General features: G+C 40.4%; 1 protein-coding gene and 1 pseudogene across 1 annotated transcript in view; both read left to right on the top strand.

Annotated features, from left to right (window-relative positions):
* Positions 1-5,084, top strand: part of ELMO1 (engulfment and cell motility 1) — a 495,575-nt gene that overhangs the window by 64,484 nt on the left and 426,007 nt on the right. The window lies entirely within an intron of this gene.
* On the top strand, positions 2,235-2,353 carry LOC111741260 (annotated as a pseudogene).

Below are 5,084 nucleotides of genomic sequence, written 5' to 3'. Positions count from 1 at the left end.
GTATAAAGTGGTGTTGCATTGGTGTTTCTTTGTATTGTCCTAATTTCAATGAGGTTGGTCATCTTTTCATAGAATTATTGACCTTCACGTTTTCTCTTTTACGTAATGCCTGGGTATGTCTTTTGAGTTGCTTATCCTTTTCATGTTGATTCATTGGAGTTCCGTATGTATTCTATGTAATACATCATTGTTCATTTAAGTGTTATAATAATCTCAACATTATATTTTTGCATATTTTTTCTTATGGTACCTTTGATAAATATTTCTTAAATATATTGTAGATGAATTGATCAGTCTCTTTATGTTCTGGGCTATTTATATCTTGCTAGGACATCCTTCTTACCCTGTGGTTATTAAGATATTCTTGTATTTTTTTCTAAGATATCTCTTTCTGTCCATTTAAATGCTTAATCTTTGAAATTGTTCCATTTAATATAGATTGTGATGTAGGGACCGAATTTAGTTTTTCCCTACATCTTCTTTCTCAGTACCATTTATTAAATAGCTCATTTTGCCCTCATACTGATCTGCAGTGTCAGCTCTAGTATATATCAAACTTCCATCCGTGGATGGGTCCATTGCTGGCCTCTATATTTGTTACATATTCTTGTTGATATATTTACAATATTTATTTCTCTTATGCATAAACTTTGTCTCTCCATTTATTTTGGTGTTTAATATTTTTCAATAAATTTGTTATTTTATACAGAAGATCTTATACATTTTTTCAATATACTCCTAAGTATCTTATTTTTTATTATTATTGTATATTTTAAATATCATTCTTTCTGATGTTGCTGATGTATAGAAATGCAAATAACTTCTATATATTGATCTTATATTCAGAAACCTTGACAAACTGTCTTATTAATACTAATAAATTTTCTGGTAGACAATTATATCATCTGAATAATGGCAATTTGCTTCTCCCCCACTTAATCCTTGTAATGTTTATTTGTTTTTTTGTGTCTTATTGTGTAAAAAAATTTCCCTCTATTCCTAGTGTGCCTACCTTTCTAAAAGGCTTTAAAAAATTATGATTGACTTGAGGGTTGGTGATTTTGATGTCCTATTGAGTCCTGGCAGTGAGGAGTTAAATTTCTTTTTAATGATTGATGATGATGTCTGCAGTGGAGGTTAGTGGGGAGGAGTGGAGAGGGGGAAGTAGCCTATGTTCTCTATATGCTTATTTCTGCTTATTTTATATCATATACAATAATTTCATTTGGTCATTTGGTCATACTAATTTCTAGCTTTTTATTATTATTATTTTTTTTAATTTTTAATTTTTTTTTAGTTTAAAGCATTCTGATTCTATGACTGTGACTGGAACTGGGTCTGTCGCCCAGCAATTTTTCCTACTGCACTCGGGTTTTACCAAATTTGCACCATGCTTAAGTAACCAGTCGCTTCTTCTGTAGTGTTCCCTAGTCTCTCCAGGTCACATGCTTACGGAGTTAAATCTGTAACCGGTTATTTTTCACTGTGCTTCTGAGGAATTTTCTTGAAGTGTCCAAGAAATCAACGGCTTCCTCAAAATCTGATCCGTCTATTCATTTATTCACTTACTCATGCACCAAATATTCATTGAAATCATACTACGTGACTTGAGATGTAGCAGTGAGGAAGACAGCACCTCTGCCCTCATAGAGTTTATACTCCAAAGTGGAATATGACCGCAGACAAGTAGGGGTGAGGGGGGTGAGAAGTGACGAGTGAAGGAGGGTGAGGGAGAGGGACAGGATGACTGGGAATGCGTGTCTGCCGGTTTTACTGGCATTAGGTCATGTAAAGATTACATTTGGGTGGAGTTCTGAATATGGTGAGCAAACCAGCTATGGAAAGTTGTGGGGTTGGTGGGCGGAAAGTGTGGTATTCTGAGGAGCTTCAAGAAATCCCAGGTGGCCAGAAGAGAGTGAGCAAGAAGCAGCAGAGCCGAAGATGAGAACAAATAAAGACGCAGAAGCCAGACAGATTTTGCTTTCGTGTTCTTATTGACATAATGGAACTATATTAGGTATAAAGTATTTTAGTAGCATCTGGTGTCTCTTTGTTTTAACTTCTATGCTTCAGCCCCCTATTTGTAAAATGAGATTTTGTAACAGTGTTTGCCGACCAACCTCACAGAGAGTCTACGTGTGATGAAACAGATGGATGTTGGAAGCTTTGATTTGTCTGTTTTAATATATGAGAAATAATTAATGCAAAAGTCCGATATAAAATAGTTGTCACCAGTCTATGGCCATGCCACCCTGAACATGCCCGATCTCGTCTGATCTCGGAAGCTAAGCGGGGTCGGGCCTGGTTAGTATTTGGATGGTGGACCGCCTAGGAAGACCAGGTGCTGTAGGTGTCAAAAGAAAATAGTTGTCACCAATAAAGTTTATTTTCTTTGTATGCTGCATAATTTAACTTTGAAGAAAAAATACACTGGACATGCCATGGAGACTGCCTAACGGATATGACTGTACAGTAAAGCCCTTCATATCTATGGATTTCGTGCCCACAGATTCAACCAACTGGGGATCAAAAATATTTTTCAAGAATTCCCAGAAAGTTCCAAAAAGCAAAACTTGAACTCGTTAGGCGCCCAGCACTTGGCTGACTCATGGGAATGAAGTGACACGTAAGCATATCCTGCTGTAGCCTATATGTGAATCCTTCCGCATTGGGGACTTGAGTGTCTGTGGATTTGGGTATCCGCAGGGGTCTTGGAACCAATCCCCCGTGGGCACTGAGGGGTGACTGCACGTTCTTCCTTTTCTTGCAGGCAGAATGGCACGGTTATGAAAACTGAGGGACAAGAGTCAGGATATTATTTTGAATGTTCCTTCTCATCCTTTAGCCCCTTTGCGTATCATGGGCTTTTCTACTTAGAATTTGGGAATATTTTCTAGGCCACTTGAATGACCTTGAGAACCACGCTGGCGGAGAGGTCGCAGCGGACGGAAGTGAAGTCTTCATTTGGTGGTTCATCTGTCCCGTCTTCGTGTCGATGTGGCGATTAGTCTTTAGGAGGTTAGACGATGAATTGTTATTCTTTTAAATGTTTGTACTTACGAAGCTCGAAATTATTGCACGAGTTTGATATTATAGCACAAGAAGGAGAGAGGTCTTTATGGTGACACTTTCTGTCTCTCACTGCCTAAGAAAACAGACGCGGTAAGTGGAAATAATCATTTGAGCCATAGAGAGAAAAGCGTCTACTATGGAGGAAGAGAAGAATTTTTAGATCGTCTCCATTGATTAACTCATCCGTTAGTGTTTAGCTCTCCACTCTGCCCGGGAAGGCACACTTTCTCCTGTGTCTTCACACTGGCTTTGAACTTCGATGATGGCTGAGATCAAAGTTCTGGTCGTAAGAGATAATGACTCAGCCGAGGAGCTGCTGTTTGATTCTCCGTGCGTGTTGGCGGTTGTGCGGGCGGTGACAGTGTTCTCTTCTCTTCTAACGAAGAGCGCTTCTCCAGGGGTCCCGGTGCCCAGCAGCTCTCCTGCTGCCCTTTCAGTGCTGCCGCCGCTTTGGTGTTGGCCAGCCCTGACCAGAGGGGACTCTCAGACCCTGTCCTCCCTGTGGGGCTCTGAAGCTCCCGGCTTCACTCTTGCCTCTGACGCTTCAACACGGTCCCCTGCGGCAGCTTGGGGATGAATCGGTATTCACCAAACAGCTTCCTTTATTTTCAGGTGCCCATTTGAAAGACCACACTCTATGAAGTTTCACAGCCTTTGATTACTGTAGGAATCCAGGACCATAGCATCGCATGGAAAGCACAGAGTGGAAATGTGGTCTGATATTAGAAGTTATTTCGGTGAAAGTGGATGTCTGTTTCAATCGATGGGAGTAGGCAGGAAAACTGTCACTGAGTTCCCATTCCGTGAAGGCTCAGACGTAAACCTCTGGGGCCGAAGGGCTTTTTATGTGATAAAGCTAAACCCTTCCCCGCATTTCTCACCTTTCAAGTTCTATGACAGTCATTCACAACTGTCAAATATAAAGATGCTTTAGATGCCATCCAGAGATAATCTTTAACAAGTTTCGTGTAAAAGTTGATAGAAACGTTCTGAGCTTTGCTAAGAAGATACTTCTAAGCTATCTTCAGTTGGATTCATTTTTTGAGGGTTTTTTTTTTTCCCCATTAATGGTGACAGAGAGAAAATATCCTGAGCTGTCTTACATCTGAAAACCAGGACACGTCCTCAAGAGCACTCTCCTTTGCCCCTCTTTCTCAAGCAACATTTTAAACTGGTGAAGTGGAAAAAAGAAGAAACTTGGTTTCATGTGAAAAAAAAATTTTTTTTTAATCAATTAAAAATCGTAAGAATTATGGAAAAAATACTGGAGCAGAAATAAAGACCAGACTGTGGTACTAAAGAATGCCTCACGAAAGAAACTCCTGTGTAACTTTTCCCAGAAAGATTTTTAAAACAGACACACATGAAAAGAAGCCCTCCAGTTGGATTCGCATTCAGGTAAAAGCAAAATTGACCAAGTGTGAGTAAAACTCTTCAAGAGATCCCCAATTTAAACATAAAAATGTTTCAACATTCTAGATTTTTGTCTGAAACTAGGAACACGTTCAGTCATAGGCTCAATACTATATTTGGCAGAATCAGTGTTAGACACACAGCCATCGTCAGGGTCCCCCGAGTAACTCTGAAGTCTCGTTTTATATTAATAAGGACATAGATAAACAGCGGCTGGAGAATTTGATTCTAAGGGAAAAATGCATTGAGGATTCCAGTTTGGCTTGTTGGGAGGGTCCCATTCTTCAACACATAGTGGCCCAGAGATGGGGGTGTTCGCTGGCTTTCTGTGGGAAGAGGATTTCTTTATATCACAGAGACCTATGGCAGTAGAAGTAGGGAGAGGGAAGAGGGGAGAGAGAGAGAGGGAGGGAAGGAGGGAGAGAGAGAGAATGAATGCAGTTTTGACCGGCGGGCACTGGTTGGACGATGCAGGCCTTTACCGGTCATCTTAAAGACTGTGCGTTCAAGCCTGAGTTCAGTGGGGAGCCTTTCAACAGAGGAGCCATTTGCAAATTCCTGTGGTTTCCACTTTGCGATCGGAGGCTCTTCGTAAGAGT

The sequence above is a fragment of the Pteropus vampyrus genome, unplaced genomic scaffold (genome assembly GCF_000151845.1).
Source record: "Pteropus vampyrus isolate Shadow unplaced genomic scaffold, Pvam_2.0 Scaffold75, whole genome shotgun sequence".
Taxonomy (NCBI): Eukaryota; Metazoa; Chordata; class Mammalia; order Chiroptera; family Pteropodidae; genus Pteropus; species Pteropus vampyrus.
The sequence above is the reverse complement of the archived record's forward strand: the minus strand, read 5'-3'. Positions and strand labels throughout refer to the sequence as shown.